The following is a 21,831-nucleotide window of genomic DNA, read 5'->3' on the forward strand; positions in this document are numbered from 1 at the left end:
ACACAAAGGGGCGTTTCTTCAATAGATTGTAAAATGATGACTCACTCTGACACACTATCCCTTCTCAAATCAGGTCACAGAGAATCCTTGACCTATCAAATCATGAGAGGGTTGGGCATGCAGAATGAGCCGACCCACCCACTTTCAAAAGACATAAAAAGAGCAACTGAAAGCCAGACAGGGACATTCACTTCCCGCTTCAAGCTGATTTCTAGCGGAGCACTTTGCCAGAAGACACCAGATCCAGCACTTAGACTTCAAATCCAGACAGAGACCAGAACTTAGAACTCAGACTCCAGAACTTAAAGCAAAGGCCTAACCCACAAGCTGAGTTCTCTTCAGCAGGCCTCAAAATCCTTTGCAAACTATTCAACCGCCGGGCTGCGCGAGTTTGCTGCTTGCTAAGAATCCTGTGTATCCAGAGCCGTCAGATCCAATTCAAGAGACCCAGACCAGACCGCTGTGCAGTGCCAATACCAGAACCAGAGATCCAGATCCGCAGACCAGACCCAGACCAGATCACTGTGAGCAGAACCAGTACCAGAAACCGCCCGGAGTCCAGTCCACACCTGACCAGACCTTTGACAGCCTATTTCAAAATTAGGAGTGAGTATCCAGCCAGAACTGTGCAGAACCCATCTCTTAGTTTAAAATAATCTGATTCAAAACATTTGAACCTGTCCAGAACTGCATCATAGGATTTGTGTGTTCATTCTGTCATTTCAAAACTGTAAAAGTGTCATTTTGTCATTCTGAAGTTTACTTTCATTTTGAGAAACTACCTTCACTAAATCGTCCGTATCTTTTGAATCGTAGGTGCTAGGAACGAGATTTAACTTTCATTTTCTATTCCTTATAGTTATTCCGTAATCGCGCTCGACGCATTCGAAAAAATTGCAGTGAATTGAAAAATTAGCTCTTGTCAAAATAGCCGCTTTTGCTTGAACTGCTCAAATTCGTTTTCAACCTGTTAATCCCTCATTGAGCATCGCAAGTGTGACTTGAACTAATCTTAAATAGCTATCACCTACCCTGAACCTCTTATAGGGAATTAGAAGCATTTTTAGCATATTTTACTTTATTGCCACCACATTTAAAAGGATTTGCTTGCTTTAAAATCATACCTGTTTTCCTCTAAGCTCGCTGGGGGAACTAGAACTTTGTATTGCATTTTGTTTGTATTCCTGAAAATCGTGTGCTCTTCTTCCATCTCCTTTTATCACATAGGGGGGAGTGAATTGCCACAAGGGGAAAAGTGAACATATTATCTCTTTTGAAACCCTATCAGTTTATTTCTGTACTGCATTTTCTTTCCATCATTGTTTTTCCTTGAAACCATAAAAGCATTCTCGGTTACCTTTTCCTTCCTATACCAACTCCTAAGTAATTAAATAAGCGTCCAATTGTAATATTATCCATTGTTGATCACTGTCATATTCGTAAGTGTGATATCAAATATTAATTTATTATAAAAGTGTTATATATATATATATATATATATATATATTGTTTACTTTCTAAATAAACCTTTTAAATTGCAAAACAAACCTACTTCTTGGCTCAGTGAGGTCAGGGGGATTCAAAGAGAGGGGCGTTATATAAGGGTTTATCATCCAGAGTATAACTTGTCATAAAAATATATAAATAAGGGCTTCCCTTTGGCGGCCCAGATGAGGCACTGACTTAGTGGGATTGCTGAATTGAAGTCACTTAACAGTTCCAACAGACAGACGTTGCTTGATAACTGTATACACCACTGGTTCAAAATGTCATAATTGTTTATCTTAGAAGTATGGTGGCAGTTTTTTAAAAACAAAATATAAGCCTTGTCTGTTGTTGACATGGTGGCAACTGAGATTTCACTGCTATACAGCCACAAGCATTTGATGTCATTTTATTGTCAGTTCGGTACATTCATCATGGCAAGGCCTGGTGTGTAATACGTTGTCTGGGCTGGGTGTACCCACAGCAATCATCTTGAGGCCCACCCAGGAATCCCACTCTTTGATCCCCTTGAAAGGGCTTGACACCTCCTCCATGGAAAAGGATCACTGCCCTGGGGGTCCTCTAGGAACTGGTGCTTCAAAGGCAATTCTGTCATTACATTGGTCACCTCATACTAGGGTGCTGATTAGTGGAGTCCTTTTGATGTAGGTAGGCAGGTGAAGGGGTAGGTGTTAGAGTCCATGGAGGGATCTTCTCATTTTGGAGTTTCCTAGAGCTCCCAAACTTCACGTTTCCCTCCTCACATCCGGAAGACTAACCACTTTACCCTGCTATGGACCAATCCACTGTGCTATTTTACTTATATGAAGGAGATAAGGGAGCCCCCTCTCTCCTAAGGTGAAATTGCTTGAAGAATGATTGACTGTGCCTGATTGTGAGGACAGTCTACTCTGAAGTAGTCCACTCAAAGAACAATCTCAATGGTCTATTTGGATTGACCAACTGACTGGAGAAGGCTAAAACTAAACACCATTACCAAGGACCCTGCTCACTGGAGGTGACAAAAGTCTGCAAGTGCTCTTTGCAAAACGTCCTGGTTGCAAATGGCTGAAGAATGGACTTACCTTACCCCTGAAATCTCAGCAACCAAAGATCTGAGCAAGTGACCCTCAGCCCTTCCTCTATCTACTTTCTGCCTCATTGCCAGCTTGGCCATCTTGGACCCTCTCCAGGCTGCTGCAAGGGAACTGCCAGTATCATCTTTGACCTTGTTGCTCAACCCCTAATCATCTCAACATCTTTTGCTCATCATTGTTTCAGAAACTCTGCAGTCTCCGTATCTGAGACATACCTAGTCTTCTAGTGTCCGTAGGATGGCACCATGATCCTGGTTACCAGCCTCTTCGAGGTGCAAGACATGGCAGCTGCAGCACCAGAACACTGTGTTGAGTCTGTCATGCATTCTAGCTGCCAAAGGCAGGTCACCACTTCTCTGCACCCTTGGCTGCTGGACCTCATAGTGCAGCTGAACCAACACCACATGTTGTTTCCTAATGTCTTTTACCAGCAAGCTGGCACTGCTGCCAAACAGTACCACATCATTGGCACATGTCACCATCACTCCCAAACATGACACTGGCTAAGTACTGAAAGTGCCCAGACTTGTGGTTTAAAATTGAGAAGTTGGGCTTGAAGGTGTTGAGCCTTAAAAGAAAATAACTAAAAGGTATTTGAAGTGGCTTTTTTCCTGGCACACCTTAAATACCTCAGTGACATTTAAGCCCTTTTCCCTAACCTTTTGAAGACATATCCTATAAAGTTTATATTTTGATGCCACAATCTTTGCCTGAGCAACCCACTCTACAAATCCAGAGAATCCCATTTATTGTGACAACTGCTGTCTCTGTGTTTTCCCTCATAGGGGCGGAAGACTCATGCTTTTATTTATTGTGTGCATTTTTGTTAGCTTTATTAAAGATAATTTATTAATAGAACCTTGGTTGGCCATTCCTTGTGTTTGGCACAGCAGTACTATTGTTGTACTTCTCCCTGATTCCGCCCAATGAGGCAGACATATGTCTGAGGATGATTATTGTCTCGTGCAGAAGAGATGTGACCTAGCAGTTCAGGCTGGACTGCCCCTTTGGTGTCAAGCAAGATTTGCATATGGTCTTCCCTCTTTCTGTAATGGCTTGTCAGGCAAGGAACAATGGTTTGGAGGGTTTCCCAGAGCAATTGCCAAAGATTTGAGATTAATTTTAATCCTTCCAGCCATCACCTCTTTGTTTTGCTTTGGATTGTTTCTTTTCCAGCCCTCACATCCCTTGAAGCGTATAGCTTGTCTTGGCCTGAACTTCCCAAACGGCAATACAGGTTTACCTGTCGGCTATGCTTGTTTCACCTTAATGACAGGGATCACTGCTTGTTTATTAGTAGTGTAGGGGAGAGTAGGCTCTTTCAGCAGTACTCTTCCCTGTAATCCTGCAGGGAAATACTTATTTCCTCACACTGCTGAGCAGCAGTTGGGTCTAATACAGACTTCATCTACAGCTTAATCAGCCAAAATAAAAGACTGTGCAGACAACATTAGAAATAAAGACAGATTATTTCTGCATAATGAAACTGAACGTGTAAGGGGCTTAATGCCCTGTGCCCTTCATGAGTGATTTCAGGAAAGGGGGTTCTTCCTTCGTGGTAATTATTAGCAAACCTGAAATGCTAAAAAGAAACCAAGCCAGATACCTATTACAGTGGTGGTAGTATAGAAATGGATAGGAACAGTCATAGGCATAGTTGTGCTCATCATTCATCCCAAGCTTCATTTAGATGCTAGGTCTCAGCCAGGCCCCAGTGTAGGTTTATTGAGACAGCGCTGGCTGGAAAAAAAAACCTCTTTCTAAACGAAAGGGTAGTAGCACTAATAGAGAACAAACAAAAGATGAGAGGCAGAAGCTGAAGGGCAGAAGGACTGAGTGATGTGATGCACGTTAGCACCTGATGAACAGTAGGGAGCCTGCAAACAAACCTCTGGTGGCAAGGGAAGTATTTCTGGCGGTGGCACCGAAGGAAAGTCTGGGTGCCACAGATCCATGGACTTAGTCCAGCCGTATGAGGTGGGAAAGACATCGTTGACTGGTTCAGAGCACTGGCCTTAGCCTTCCACCATTAGGAGGTGGAAGAAAGATTGTTCGGTGCAGTCCTGATAAGCTGCTTATTAACAACAGGAAGTGATGCCATCACACAGTTGGCCTCTGATGAAAGGCACGTTTATTCCAAAATGAAACCAGCCAACCTCAGGAAGTTCTGCAAGACCCCACAATAACATTTTAGGGGTATTAGAGAACTTACTAAAAGGGGCAATCTAACTTTAGAGGCATTTACGCCCCAGTCCTTGAAGTATCTGATTAAATGGATTGAATGGAAGGCTGCTAGCCAAGCTGTCACTTTTAAGGTAATGTTTAATTTGATTGCATGAGAGCATCCCGAAAAGATTATCACTGAACTTAGGGAGGTTAAAAAGGCTGCCAACAGGCATGAAAATACTGAAGTATACAATTAGGGTCTTGCAATGACACCCTAAATAGGAGAAAAGTCTTCTGAAATGAAAAAAAAAATCCACACCACCCCCCATTCAGATGGCTCATCAAAGCCTTCAGACAAGAAGATTGTTGGTACCTCTAACCCGGGGTTACCAACACCCTCTTCATCCTATGGATGTTTCCTGTATGGGGTCCTGACCCATAGGAAGTGAAGTCCAGCTGGTATGGGTAGACCCTAACAGTTCATAATCCTTGCTGGCCTTGAGGAGGAGTCCTTGAGGCCAGCATGGCCTCCACCCATAGTTTCTGGAGTTGCGGGCCATGCTTAGTGGCACACTGTTTATGAAATACAGCGGTGCGGCTGTCGTGACCCAGGGCCTTCACTGTAGGGAGAGACATGAAAGAATTGAGAATTTCATCTAGGTTCAGTGGGGCATTCAGCTGCAACATGGCTTCCTGAGTAATACATTGTAGGTGATAGCCTTCAAAGTAATGGGAGATTTTTGTTTGAGGTTTTCACCTCCTTGTTTGCATATAGGTTGGCATAAAGCCCATGGAAAATGCCTAGGGTATCCTCTGGAGAGGTGACTACTTGTCCTGATACATCCTTGACAGCCACGAAATCAGGCGCAACCTCTTGACTGCTAATCAACCAAACCAGGGCCCGCCGCAATCTCTCGCTTTACCCATAGCGACCACCCATCGCTGGTCTAGCAATAAATCTCACCTCCCTATTCACCATGGTTCGGAATTGGTCATTTCTAATTCATAATGCATAACGCAGGGCAAATTCCCCAGAGTTTTCAAGCTAATTTTCAATGTATTTAATGTCTCTTTCCAAGCTTGTGAGTTCAGTACGAATCGACTTCAGAATGCCTCCCTCCAGGCCCATGCGTATCCCGCTGATGTACACCTTGAATGCCTCCCATAGTGTAGCCACTAATGCGACCAACCCTGTTTTTAGTGTAAAGTAGGACAATATAGCCATTTGATCCCTGTCTTGAATGCCAGATCTATGAATGCCTCAGCCTTAAACCTCCATGGTAGTCTTGATAGGAAGACGTTAGGGAATTAAAAGGACCACATTAGTGGAAAGTGATCCGACAATGTCCAAGGGAGCAACCTGCAACTCTTGGTGGCATGAAGCAGAACTGAAGAGTATAAGGAAAAACCCACTTTGTCTTGGTGGAACACGTGCCAGAGGCCGATCAATTAGAGAAAGGACGTCACTTTCTGTAGCTCTATCGTGCCCATGGACAGTACCCTAGTGCATCTGCTTGATCTGTCCTCATGAGTATCCAAAACAGTGTTAAAGTCCCCCGCCCACTCCATTGTGTGTATCAACAATTGTCTTCCACGTTGAAGAACTGCAGGTCGTCTTTATTTGGGGAATAACATTAACAAGCATCACTTTACTGGATCCCAAGAGCCCCAATTGAATGACAAACCTCCCCTATTGGTGGACCTCTCTTGCCGAAACTCCAAATGCAAGTGAATTGTGAATCAATGTAATCACCTCCCTTGAATTGGATGAGTATAATAATCATTTGTTATTTATATAGCACTTTTATCCAAAGTGCTTTACATAGTACATATTTACATCCATTATTATGTTTTATTAGTAGGACATGTGGTGTTGATTGGAGCTCCACCATTTAGCGAAAGACAGATTTGCCTGGCCTTCAAGTGTGACTCTTGGAAGATTTCAATTTTCACATCATGTTGCATGCAGTATGCATGTACGTTCCAGGCTTTAATGACATTATTGAGACCCCTAATGTTCCAGCTGAGGATCATAGCGCCCACCACCTCGACTCCCCCAGTTAAGGAATCAGTTATTTTTCTCACCATGTAGTATTGTAAATGACCTGCACACCACTGGATGCAAGACTGTATTTTTTAGGCTGTGAGCTATTCAACCCTCCAAGGCTATCTGCATCACAAACAGCTTATCCATTCACACCCCCTCCCTCACTGTCTTTCCCCAACCCACAGTGTATAACACCCACTGAACTTAACACCAACAGAAGACCCAACTGCGGCCCAAAATCCAACCAATAATAACTGAAGGCTACTTCCCGGGGGCACTAGAGCAGTAACCGTGAGTCCAGGTGGCAGCCAGGGTGGTAGCAGGGCCAAGAGCAAACTCCAGGTAGAACTGTACAATAATTGACTGATTTGCTACATTCCTAAACAAGGACATTCGCTACTTGTGAATGTGTTGAGACCCTACATCACTGTTGCATTGAATCATCTGTCAACCGTCTCCAAAGTCCCATGCCAAAGTGAGAGCGTCAAAGAATATCTGTACATAGTCTGGAGTACTGAAAAAGTGAGTTTTGTTCCTGTGCATAACTTGGGGCTTCAACAGAAAAAGCACAGCATATTTCATGCCAAAGTCTCAAAGCCAATGTTTCACTGCCATGAAGGATTGGCAGGCTTTTTGTGTACTTGCTGTGAAGGCAGGGTAAAAGGAGACCCTTGCTTCTTGAGACTGTAGTTCTTCTAGTTCCCTCACCCTCTGGAGACCCGTAGCTCGATCCAGGTAATTAAGAACACAGACTACCACTGGCCTCGGGTTCTGACACAGCGTCAAAACAGGACCCAAAGACCTGCGGGCTTGCTCAACCAGGAATTGTGATTACAATGGAGGGGTGGGGGGGTTCTGCTGTACAGTTTTAATACAGTCTTCCATGAACTGTTTTGACTTACCAGTGGTGATTCGTTCTGGGGCACCCACAAACAACACAGAGATTATTTTGCATAGAACAAGCCATAAAATGTTCATTTTTGGCTTGTACCACCGTCACATTCGCCTGCAACGTACAGATGGTACACTGCAAGGTTACAACATCAAAGTCCAAGGTGTTGACGCGGTTCTGAGTTTCAGTAATCCGACCACTCTCCTTTTCTATTCGTTGTTGCATAAAGTACATTTTTAGCACCAGGTTGTCAAGTTATCCATGAACTGATGTAACCCAGATTGTATCTACATTAGCAGCAGGGAGGTTAAAAGAGCCTCCACTGATGGGTCAGCACATCTGCACCCATGGGGGGTGGCGGTGAGGGGTGGGGGGGGGGGTAATTCCATTTCTCTTGCATCCCCTGTGTGGCCATAGCACAGACTGTCGTTTTTCTGGAGGCTGCCATGTTGCTGGACTGTTGTAGAAATGAAAGATGAGATTGGTACTTGCCCCCCTTTGCCATGGGACCACCTTGCCATCATCCATCTCCCCTGCAGGTATTAAGGGGACCAAAAACACACTTAAAGGGACTAGCGATGGCTTTTATCCCCAACAGTGCACCCAAGGTTTTTCACCCAAATACTGTTAGGTTTGTAATTAATTTCCTTTACCTTTTTAAAGTTACCTTCTATGTAACTATCGCTTTCTTGCCCTACAACCATTCTTTCTATTCCATAGTGTGGTGGCTGTCCCTAGACAATGGGCCTCATCACGAGTTATTAGCGCCGGATCATGGGTTTGGCGGTAATGGAATTCCCCATTCTCCACTGATCCCATTCGGGAATGCCCCATTCCTCATTGAGCTCAATGGGAATGTTCACGCTCTTACCGCCGGCGGATTTCCCGCCGGCAGTAATAGCGCAAATTTTCGGCGGATTTCCCCCCAGCTCAGAGCTCGGGAGAAATCCGCCCAAGCCCTGATTTGGCGGACCCTTAAATCCCGCGGTAATAGTGCAACCGCCGGATTTAAGCGTTACCGCCAAACTCGTGATGAGGCCCAATGTTCCTAGACAATGCTGATGGGCCACTTATCTAGGGTTAGGGGATAGATAGAAACCTGCCCTATGTCTATCTGAACACAGATTTATGTTCTGAACACATAAAAAGGACAACATTGAAGATGAACGTAGGGTCCTTTGAAAAAGACATTGGGCAATATACCATTGAAAGCCCACTTACGCTCGAAGAAATACAAAAAGAAGAGAAAGTTGGTGAAAATATATATTTTTTAGCACAATTTTTGAATGAAAGATTTTTATGTTATGTGAAGATGTGTTACCATTTTGTTAGAACATGGTAAAAGGATTGTGTTGAGGTAAGTAAGAGACGGAATACGAGATCGCCAGATTAACTCCTTTATTGTAAATCCGGTATTACGAGGCTCTCACCCAACCACACACATCCTTCCAGCAAGCTTCCCCCAACTCTCTCTCACATACCGAACTCCTTCAATATATAGGGACCAAGTCCCATTCTAATCTGGAACCCTGGCCCACTCTCAACTATATGCACAAATAATAATAGATCGAGGAATAGCTGTGCAGCAGCACCTTCCCAGTTGTACAGAAAAGTAAATACACAACTTTAAACCATAATACATACAACAGATTGTCATTGGTTTTTGAATGTATAGATACGTTTCGTAAAGTTATTAATAATGAAAATAATGATAATTACGTTGTATTTATATGGCGCTTTCGCCGAGGAGCTTTACAGAGAACATATTTACATACAATATCACCCATCCACAGTTGGCACTCATCAAAGTGCCTGGGGCAATACTGCATTTTTCTTAAATTTGAATATAGTTTTAGAATAAAAAAAATATTAATGGTGTAAACTGTAAGTAAATTTCAAGGAAGAGCATTGTTCTCGAAGTAGAGTGCAGGAGAACGACACCAGTCATTTGGTTGTTGACAATGGCTTTAATGAAGGACTCATATCTCCTGGCAGACCCTGGACAGCACAGCGCCCCATAAACAAAAGAAGTTGCCTTTGCTCCCTCTGCAATTTCAAATGAGCACTTGCGGGATACGATGACGTGAACTTATTTTGCCTGCCCCAAGCATCTTCGAGCCAACTGCCGTTGATGCTTGCTGAATTGCACCACATTAATGAATCATGTCACACCAGCATGGCCATCTCAAACCCGACTCAACAGTGCCCAGAAAGTGCCTAGAAGCCTTGTTCAAAGCTGTACAACCCCAGAAAGTTGATATTCAGATACTGAGTGGTTCTGTCCCCAAGGCCTTGGTCTGTGGGCCCTAATGACAATTCGGACCCAATTCCTTTTTAAAAGAAGGGCATCTTAAATTGAACATTGGTGCAAAGACAATAGCGTGCATGTCCTCGCCTCTTTTAGCCTAAAATCTGCATATTATGGGCTTAATTCATGGAATGTTTAGCACGGAGCAAAGTGGCTTTGCACTGCCAACAAACACGTTCCATCTGGCCTAATTCACAGAGTGGTGCACAGTGTAGTTGTGCAGAGCAAATTCGCTTTGCACTGCAAAAGTACTCTTTGCACCATCCTAAATGGGGCTAATTCACACAAAAAGCAGCATGGAAAAGTGTGCAAAAGGGTCTAAACCAGTGTATAGGGCCCAAAGGATGGACCAGGGGTACAGGGAAACTGCAAAGAACTTGGTTGCAATGACTTCAGACTATTGTGCTTACACGTCCAAAGGGGTTCGAATGTGTTGAGTCACATTTAAACCAGGTGGTGAGTCAGGTTTTAATTCAGGTTCATAGTGGATGATCGTTGCGGATTTAGGTAGCCTTGAGTGCCAAATAGGTCACCTGGAACGATACGATGATTGATCGTGGTTTGAAATGATGAGCACTGCTGGTTCGGGCCAACAAGTGATGTGATCGTCCAGCGGTTTGAGTCAAGCTTCGGTGATAAGTCCTGACAGTTCGATGCTCGATTCAATACAGTGGTTTGAAGCCATATGCACCATGAAATGGTGCTCGAGTGGACAGGTGACAAGACTCTGCTGGGGTAATGCAGCATCGAGCAGTTTCAAAGATGAGGTGGTGTGAAGTCCGAGAGAGTGCTAAAAGCAACACTGGTGTGTACCTTGGGTTGGAGTGAGATGAACACAGCTCAAATGTGGTTCAATCGATGTGATGCGATGAAAACATGGATCCTGGCTTTTCTGGTTCTCAGGATGCTGTGAAACCCACTGCAGGACACAGTGAGTATGTTTAGCCTCTGCTTTCCCAGCCTAAGTTTGCAAGTAGAGTTGTAGCCCCAATATGCCCTGCAATCTGCAGGGAGCAGAGTCTGTCTCTGCCTTGGAGCACTCCATGTTCACCTCAATGGTTGAGGCATATGGAAAGATCAAGTCTGTCAAAAGAGGTTCAAATACATTCTTCCTTAAATCATAGAAGGTACAAATGTGAATCAAAGAAGGGGTAGGAGATCCCCTCTTTTATTGTTAAAATGCCACTCTGCATTGGAGGAATGCAATCCTGTTTTAAGGGGTCAAATCTCTGTCCTTTTTACTAATGTCCCTTGCCTTCAGATGTCATACACCGAGTGGACAGAAGGGCAGAAAAACCCCACAGAAAAGTAGAGAGAGTCAATGAAGGAAAGCATCTTGCTTATTGTTTCATTCACTAGAATGAAGACAGGCCGTTGCCTGGACTCTACATAGCCTCATTTTAGCTGTCTGAGCTCAATGGAATGACACTGGTATGTTACAGATCAGTTGTTGCTTTGATAATTATGTGAACTCCCCACCACCTTACCAAAAATGGGGATGACTTATATGTTTGGACTATTCTGTCACCAGGTGGGTAGTCTATCATAATCATATTAACTTTGGGATAGATGCGTAGACATAAATGCAACCTCTGCATTGCAGTGACTTGGCTGTCACCAGCAGCTGTCAGGTAGGGCACCAGTGTGCTCCATACCTGCTATGTGCCACTTGAGAGCAGGTGCTGCAAACCAGGATACTGATGCAGCATGACACAGATGTACACTATGCTTTTTGCATGGACTTTCATGAAAGGGGGTCTGGATAGCAGACCCACTTTTCTATGATGTAATTACCTGCATACATTTATTAATTAATAAAAATCAACAAGTGACAGCTTTTTACACCTTTCTGAGATGGCAATACCTCACGGGGAGTAATAAGGCATGAGGCACTATATAAACGTGTCACTTGCCTGACCTCTGGGTTCCTTTCTGGAGCCTTGCCTGCCCTCCTAAATCCTAATCTTGGCAAAATGCACACAAACACATCTTAAATTAAACGTTTAGAACATTCCCATACCTGGACTTCGGTCCATGAGCGTGTTCCAACCACAAAGTGCACTGAGGTCATACAAATGAAGAAATGGCACTATATAATGACGATTACAATACAATACAGACATATATATGCATATTTATTTGACTTTATAATGCAAATAGCTATTGAAGACAGTGCTAAATGGCTAGTTGTGTTTGTTTCTAGAAAGTGGAATTGTTAAACCTACTTTGGTTGTTGTGTAGTTATGAACATGGAGCAGGCCAATACAACTTGTGTAAGCGCCAGATGTGGGTTTAATGAAATGACTTAAATCCCTGGGTTATACCACTCTATGCTAACATCCTGTAGAAAACAACAGCTAAAATAAATGACTTAAATAGTTAGGACAGTGTGTTAAGTGTAGATAGTATTTAAATGAAAATATATTCAAATCTAATGCTGATATTTGAAAAACTTACATTACATTATTTCTAAATTCGGGTAGGCTTTTTTCTTTATTTATTAAAAAAATGATTGCTTTACTGAAGTTTTTCTTTAACTTTACTATTGTAAGTTGATGTATTTTCTTTTGTGTTTTTCGAAAATACTATTTTTTTCGTTATCTTTACTAGATTTGTATTATTTTTGTTTTGCCTCTGTTTCGTAACCTTAGCCACACTATTTATACATAAAAACATGCCTGCGTTTAAAGCGCAACTAAATTCTCTAATCATCTACTATAGGAATTTTTAAGAATTTACCCAGGCACACTTTTGTTGTATCTGTCCCTCGCTCTGTAATAAAAAGTCTTAACTACATTTCTTAAAAAGAAAATTGTACAACACTCCAGTCACAATTGATATCAAAAAGTGTATCTTGTAATATTAGTTTTGGGTTGTGCAGACAGTATGTTTTTTATTCATTATATTCTTTCAAAGGTTTACAGTTTGTTGATCCTCTAATAGTGCTTAATCTCCAAATGCATTTTCTCCTTAAACTGCATTGAGCAGAACAAACCAAAACATTACTCTTCAAACTGTGGGGCTGGCCCTGCTAGGGGGGCCTGGAGGATGGCAGGGGGTTTAGAGGGCAGGGGAGCTGGAGGCTCTTCAAAGAGTAAGTATGGTGACTGCTTTCAAAGATATGGCATCTGGGGGGCGTATATGTTTACTCAAGGGTGGCTTGACGACACTATTTTTACTCAAATGGGGGCTCATTATAAAACAAAATTGAGTACCACTGCACTATGGTTATAATGGCAATTATTTTCAAATTGCACGCTGGACTTGAGCCCTCCATACCGAATTCATAGTACGAGGAGACCTGGCCATGAGATATGACATCAAAAATGATCTCATCAATGAATAATTCGATTTAAAATGTGGCATATACTTTCTATTTTAGATGCCAACATCAGAATTCTTTTTATATGCAGTAGTGTCTTCACATTTCATTTGTCAGGAGAAAATGCACATTGTAATTTATAATTCAGGCCAGTTAAATAAATGAAAATCCTCCAGGTATTATCCAGCAAGACATACATTAAGCACTGCAGCACAGGCATGATAACAAAGCAAGACACCAATATTCCAGTCAAGCATGGGTAGAAAGAAACCATATAAAACATCGAATCGCATCAAATATTTTGTACAATAGTGGAATCTAAACGGACACATCTCAGTGAAGCTCAGCAAATGCAAAGACATTTTTAGAACAGTAAAAGTAGGTTAGGTGATTTGAAACTGCTTTTTCGCTCGGCTTCTTGCATGAACTCCTGGGGGGAAAAGGTTCTTCGTTTTATCGCTCAGCCATTTGAACAGACATCTAATTGGTGCATGTAATACCTTTCCAAGTCATCCAGGCCCATTTGGGATGCAGGGTGTATTTTCACTCCTAAGGTGCTGTGTGCGCTGGCACAGATTCACATCGCCACACTTTCCAAGGGGCAATGCCTTCCTCACAACGATGCATAGTCATTGAGGGCAGCACCACCGGGTGAACGAGCAAATGGGATTGCCATATTTTCATGGGGTACACACATAGCTCTCAACCATTTATGTCGCAAAGGCGGGTGAAAACACCCGATTTTACTTTTGGCGGGTGAGAGTCCCATTGAAACGAATGGGCATGAAGGAGCCTTGGCGGGTGAGTCAGCTGTTTACAAGGCGGGTGACACCCGCCAAAAGCGTGTGAGTTGAGAGCTATGCACACCTGTGATACATGTTGCATGTGGCCAGACGCACCTCTAGACCCCGTGAGCCCCCCCCCCCTTTCACAGAGCACACACACATCGTGGAATGCCCCGTTTATTATAAGCACACACTGCGTAGTTACGTCACTTCACTGTGTGTGTGTGTGTGTGTGTGTGTGTGTGTGTGACCCTTAAAGGGACAGTCACCACAATACAGGCAAAACTCTCATTGTTCAATGTGCACACAAAATAACAGTGGACACATATGTTGCATTACCGTAGGGGCTTTAAACCCCATCTATAGTGCAAAGATGCATCCCCAGTTGATCTATATGAATATGCCAAAAGCTAAATGGCGCTGGCAGCATTTCTGTTATTTAAATTTTTAATTTTTTTTTTTTAAGCTAGCTACCCACCCTGTACCCCCTTAACCGCACCCCCTTCACCATTATAACGTGTTTCACTTACTCATCTATACAGGGAGCCTTAACAGATACGCCCCCAGCATTTTGACTCTTGTCATTCAGGCTCTGGTATAGTAACCTTCTCTAGTTGCCTGACGGGCAGCCATTTGCACAGGCTCTTCCATTTTGGAAATGTTATGCCACAGAGGAGTAAGGGATTCCAGGCAGACCAAAGCATAAACCAGGGCTAGGATTACATTTATATACCTATTTATTTAGGGTTTCATCCATCAGCGTTGTATTACAATCAGCTGCACCAAAATAAAAACACAGTAAAGGGATAGGCCAAAGGGAGTATGGTGTGTTTACTGTTTTTAGATCAGAACACTCTTGCTGCTGGTCCCAGAAAATAAAGGCCTTTGTTGGCTGTCGCAAGGTCGAATAGATAACTCTAAGGGAATAATTTTGCTTTAGAGCCTGATTCATAGAAAAAGTGCAAAGTCCCTGCACAGTACTTAGCACCTAAAACAAATGTGCACCTACTTGCATGCTTTTTTGTGTGCTCCGCATATTCATGGATTTCAAAGTGCAAAGTAACCTGAGCCACAGAGAAAGTCGAGTTGCACCTGGAACGTCCATAACACACCCCCACGACAAAAAAAACCATTGTCAAATAAAAACCTTTGTGCCTACATTCCCGCCTACTTTTGCCCCACCATCCAGCACCTGGCGATAATGCGTACTGCCTCCCGTAACTCACGGGAGAACCCTGGCAAAACAGCATACTGTTTGCCGTAACTCCTCAAATAAATCTTTTAATTTGCAAAACAAACTTACTTCTTGGCTCAGTGAGGTCAGGGGGATTCAAAGAGAGGGGCGTTAAATAAGGGTTTATCATCCAGATTCAAAGAATTTGACATACAAATAAATATATTAATAAGGGCTTCCATTGGGCATCCCAGACTAGTCATTGACTTAGTTGGATTGTTGGATTGAAGTCACTTACATCCTCTGCATCCCTGCAAGCATCCTCCAGGACGCCCTCCACAGCAACGCTTCAGCTCTCTTCACGAGCTGCAGCAACTGTGGAAAATGTGACAAAGAATATTGACATCAGTGTCAATGCATGTGTGGCATACACAACTTTAACATCAACGCTCATTCACGTGTCAGTCAGCAATCGACACACAAGCACACACACATGCATGCCCATGCAATCAGCATGACTACTGACACACGATTGTAGGGACAATATTGACTCACAATCATGACACACACACATGTCAACCCAGTACATTGTCGTGTGGCCACAAACACATTTCCAAAAACATGCAATGCCACTATACCAATGCCAAAGTGACACAAGTTTGACATGCAGCCAGGGCCATGGGAAGAGCACCTGGGCACCTGTCCACCCAATTACAATTAGCAACATGCATCCCTGACAGCGTGACCTGTAAGCATGCCACATGTACTGGCACACAATGGCATATGCTGTTTGCCCCAGCACTAACATATGACATAATCACACGTCAATTTGGACTTCACATGCAGTGGGATGACACATCACATCCCCATCCGTGCAATGTCAATGCCCCAACCTGACATTCACAGACATTCATGCACATGTCAGTCAGTCAATATGTTTATTCAGATCAAATAATCCATCAAACACATACACAATACAATGACACAATACATGATATGACAAAATTACTGCTCACGCTTAATTATAAAATTCAATTTTCCAGAGATAAAAATACTTAAAAATTCATATGGTTTAAACACAGAGGAATTTTTAGTAAAAGTGGGAAAGAGAACCACATAATACTCCCAATTCAATAAGGCCAATACTCCTTCAGAGCATTCAATAGGTGGGTAGTCTTTTTAGGGCAATTAGATGAGCAGCCTCTTTCTTAGATCCATGTTCTTTTAAAAAATGATAGTAATGCCCAAACTGTCAGGACAGAATCTGCTGTCAACAGGATTAGAACTGCTGGCCTATAGGCGCGGATGTTAGCTGACCTGAGATCCGGCAGTAGAGTTTACCATCTGATACTATTATAAGCAGGGCAGAACAGTAAAAGATGGACCATGTCCTCTCTAACAGCACCACATGCCGGGCGACCTGCCTCATCAGGGTACCCACTCCATTTAGCTGTGGTTCCCCTCAGTTGCAAACAATCAAATCTAGCATGTGTGAGCAACCAGCGATCTCTCTTGGTTGAACCACAAATTAAGTAGGGCTGAATCTCCTCCACCCGGCTGATCACTGTGTGTGCTCTGTCTGAATTGGTTGCAAACTCCATGAGATCCCGTTTTCTCTTGAACACTCCTCCCAAGCTACTTTTATAGGATCTCATTTGGATTTTGGTCATCAAATTGGCTGGGGCTGAGAGTGCCTGAATATGTTCACGGGAAAATGCTTCATCAATATAAAAAAATCCATGGGATTTTCCACCAATTGCCCCAGGCCATTAAAGACCTAATGCTAAAGTGACACAGGGTACCATATTTGTTTCCCAAAGCCTAATCCAGAAACATATAGTTGCTAAGGCCCACTGGGTTCCCAGAATTTCATTCCCAGTTCCCTATGAATAGAGATACATGAGGTGGATCCTAGTAGTCCCAATAGCCTTCTAAAAAAATGTGTTCTCCTTCACCTGGATCTCAGGGGATTTCTGAATGCCCCAGAGTGGTGCTCCATACAAAGTCACTGCTTTCGTCTGTGCGGAGTAGATTTCCAGGACAACATCCAAGGTTTGTCCTTGGCAGTGGAACAAAAGATTAGAGATCCCTCCCACTTGTTGACTTAACTTGGCTGATTGTTTCTTAACATGCGCAATACCTGTGATTGTCACTTCTCCCATGACTTTCAGCTTGGGATCCACGACCAAACAGATTGCCAAAGTACCCCACCCATGCCACATCTTCCACACCGATGCTGCTATGCCTTTCTACCTTGGCAGTGGTTGAACCCCCTTTCACAAACTCCCAAAACGCTTTCTGGACATTGTTCCTTGAGGTGTCTAGGAAGCCCTCCCATAGTTGCCTTTCAATTTCAGTCTTCCTTCTCTCTAACTCCCCACGATAGTGCACTCTAGCCTTAGCAATCTCTCTTCTTGTGCAGATCAGTGCTTTCAAGGTCCTCAAGAGTGCTTTCTTGGTGTCGGTGCAAGCCTCATCAAACCACCCTCTTGTATGGGTCTTTGCCTTCCTCTTACAATTCAGTGTAAAGCCCTTGGCCAGAGCCCTGTGTAGAATCATAAACTGTTCTACTACATGCCCATGGGTTGCAGTGCTATCCAGGATATCATAAATAAGGGATAGGTACTCTGACAAAAAGTGTAAATGTAGGTTTGTATTCTTTCCCCTTCCCAATTCTCCTAGTCGTGGCAAGATTCGGTTTTACCAAGCACACAAGGGTGTCTTGGAGGCCTAACCCCCCCACCACACCCTTCAATTATAGACAAATTCGGTGATGATTGCTACTAACATACATCAGCACTTGAAAACCCAAAATTCCCACCCACAGTTCTAGAGAGATACAGAAATAATCAATCATTGAATAACCCTGGTGGATATTGAATGTAAGATTACCCGGTTTATCTGGTGCTATGCATCCGTTCACTGTACGTAATCAACATTCTGAGAGCCAGAAACACATTTGGAGACCGTTAGCATACACCCGCTCATCTTTCATCTTCGGCAAAGGGATATTGAATGACCAATCGTCCGACGGGACTAATAAATCCTTTGGCGGACCTACACCCATTTTAAGGTTAAAGTCTCCTCCCTAAATGCATTGCTCATTGCGATTCCTCTTATTAAGAAATAGCTTATCAATAAACACCTTAACCTTGGCTAACCTGTGTGCCTCAGCCTTATGGGGACTGTTATAGAGATTCAGAATAATTAGTGAGTCCCCCCTAGGTGTTAAGATGTGGAGCACCTGTAGGTAGTCCATCTTAGTCGCCACTACCCTGACCCTACAGGCTAGCGAGGCCTTAATCAAAATGACCAGACCCCCATAACATCTTCCTCTGGCATTTTGTCCCGCTCGGATCCCATACAATGTGTAGCCATCTAGCAATGGGGTCTCCAGGGCCCAGGTTTCTTTCAAGAGAATAACATTGTGATTCTTCAAGAACTCCACAGTGGTATCCTCCTCAAATTCCCACCTGGCCCCGGCTATTTTCCAAGATAACAAGCTAGCCACCAAGGATAGCATTTGTTCCCCCGCAATCACAGGACTTGGATATCCTGCCCCGCTCACAACCCACCTGGTCAACTTGGCTAGGCCACTTAGCTGTGCGTCAGTCCAAATCTTCACAAGAGGCACCCATACCAATTAGCTAACTCTACAATAATAAAGGTTCGCGCCACTCCCTTCTGTGGGTTCAACCTTTCTAAACTGGGGTTGGACCTCCACCCGACGAAAATCTTTGACCAAGAAGAAGGTTTTAGACCTCTGGACAGATTGCAGTTGACCAGGTAGCTGACCATTGTTGAGTCCGAGAAGGAAACCGAGAAGTCCCGCTCCATACATTTGTATTTTTTGATCTACCCAACCCACCCTTCGGCCATTAATATAAGGCTTGGGTCAATGCTCGGTCCGATCAGTTTGGAATTAATCCAATGGGTTGCTTTATTCATTAATGGCATGGTGGATTCAAATCCACCCTTAGGGAGCCCCACTAAACCAATGATGATTCCCACAAGGGGGGCTGCTGCAGGAGGTAAAGTCAAAATACTCTTTACCTGCACTCCTATATGCACATCAGACCCAGTATCCACTGTTAAATACCCAAAGCTTGAGTCAAACCTGTCCCCATAGTATTAGAAATAACAATTGTTGAGCTTAACTCTGGGGTTATTTCCTTATCCATTGTCGGTTTCAGCGGCCCGCCAACCACTATAACCAGGCCTGGACGCTCCCCATTCACCCCCCTCCCAGATATAGTCTTGCCATTTGGCTCTGTCCCTATCCCAACCCCAACTGTACCTATTTTTGCCACTTTATTTTGTTAAAACTCTAATTGAGTCATCCAGGATGGCTAGTGTATTTATCTCCCCAGACTTGAATGCCAACAATGACTCTAAAACAGTCTCAAGGGGCTTCAGCTTTGCTTCTAAAAGTGACTCCAACCAGAGCTTATCATCTTCCTCCCCAAAGGAGGAATTTAGATCCTGGCCCAGTTCCCTCTCCCTGGGATAAGGAACACCCGACTGCTCAAGGAGCAGCCTTAGTCCGCCCTCCCGGCCACCCCTCTGGTAAACCAAGACGGCACGAAAGTTAGAAATTACAGAGCTATGGGGAGCAATAAAGTTTTGGTTTCGGTTTATAGATTAGTACACAACTAACTTTGCTTCTGATGAAGCGTGCAGCCAAATCCAATGAAGCAGAGGGTAGCAAGCATCAGGCAAATCAAAAGTTACCTGCTGTTCAGGGAAGCCAGATATTCATTGACTGGGATAAGTCACATCGTCCGTCCTGGAGAGGGCATCTCAGGCTCCACAAGGAACGCAATGAACACTCCACCACACTTCCACCACGATCCAGCGTCCGGGCTACTAATTTAAGTGTTTTTAGCCACCTCCTCCAATAGTTGAAGATAGAGAAAAGACTGTGGGTGCCTCACCCAACAAACACTGCACCACACTCTCAGTGGATGTATTTGGATGAACACACTTGCAGATGTACAACACATAGAGGTGCCCTGCATGCATGTCCTTCACATCATCACAACATTATAAGCTGGCCTCCGTACTGTCTCAGCACTTGTTTTCATGATCTCACATAGCATGTGCACAAGTGCAACAAGTCACCAAGGACAAACAGTGCATAGGCACTTATACAGGACACAAATACTGTTTCAATCCGCCCACAGGGCAACAGAAAAGGAATATAAGACAGGGGATGATGGACAATAGAATTTAAATACAAAACCAATATAAGAAGAGACAATGGGGAAGGGAAGACAAACCTACCATGCCTTGTGAGTTTTTAAAACGTGCAAGTGCGGAAGAGAGATGATATGGGGATAAGTGCTGTGGTGCTCAGGGAGAGCAGCAGGTGGACTGCTATAAGAAAGGTAGTGCACGCCTCCAGTGATGGAAGGTGAGCAGAGGCAGGTGCAGAGGATAGACAGCAGCTTGGATGATAGCATGTGGGAGGTCAGGGCCCCAAGGATGCATAAGGGCCCTGCACACCGATTAAGCTACTGTGTGATTAGCTTGGGAGAGAGAGAGGGAAGGAAGAGGTAAAGCGGAGGGTCTTGAGGCTCTTCAGAAATGTAAGAAGGTCCTTCTCAAGACAAAGAGGGAGGGGGAGGCTGTTCTAAAGATGGAAGCCAGCTGAGAAAAGTAATTGACAACCTGCCTTCTCTTTAGTGAACCCCTTTACACAGAAGGAATTGGTGCCAGATGAACACAGGGGTCTAGAGGGGGAATATTTAATCAGAACGAGTTGCAGATAAAGCAGTCCTCGGCACCAGACAGCCTTTTGAATGATGCAGAGGGATTTGAATTTAATCTGTGCTGCGACCGGGAGCCAGTGAAGACTTTGTAGGGCAGGAGAGATGTGGTCCCTGGGCTTGAGGACAAGGTTATATCTCGCTGTCCTATTCTGGATTAGCTGGAGGGGTCGCAGAGTGGACAAACATAGATTCAGGAGGAGGCTATTGCAATAGTGAAGCCTAGAGAGAACCAGGGCCCATTGAGTCTCTGGGGGAAGGTGAGAAGAGGTAGAATTCCTTTGAGAAGGTAGCGCTGAAAGTGGGATTTCTAGGCAATGTCCTGAATGTGAGTGAGGGAGGAAAGAGAGGAGTCGAAGATGTCTCTGAGGTTTCTGGCTTCCAAAGAGGGAAGCGCATTGAAGAAGGCCAGAGTGAAGGGAAGTAGGTGGGTGCATGGGTACCAATAGGAAGGATCTCTCTTTTGCTGGCATTGAGACAGAGATCATTGAAAGTACACCAGGCCTCGATGGCAGAGAGGCAGTCGGGGTGATGGAGGGTGCAAAAGGGTCTGCAGTAAGTTTGAAGAAGAGTTGTGTGTTGTCATTATAGCACTGGAAGTTGGGTGAGATGGAGAAGATGAGGCGTGCCAGCAAAGTAAGGTAGTTAAAGAGCCATGGTGAGAGAATGGAGCCCTGGAGGACGTCACAGGTGGAGAAGGAACTACGGGTGGGGAAGGTGGCCAGTATGACTTTGGACAAGCATTCAGTTAGGAAGGAGGTCAGCTAGTCCAGTGCCAGCTCGAGGA

Source organism: Ambystoma mexicanum, chromosome 6p (genome assembly GCF_040938575.1).
Source record: "Ambystoma mexicanum isolate Mex_15411 chromosome 6p, UKY_AmexF1_1, whole genome shotgun sequence".
NCBI lineage: Eukaryota > Metazoa > Chordata > Amphibia > Caudata > Ambystomatidae > Ambystoma > Ambystoma mexicanum.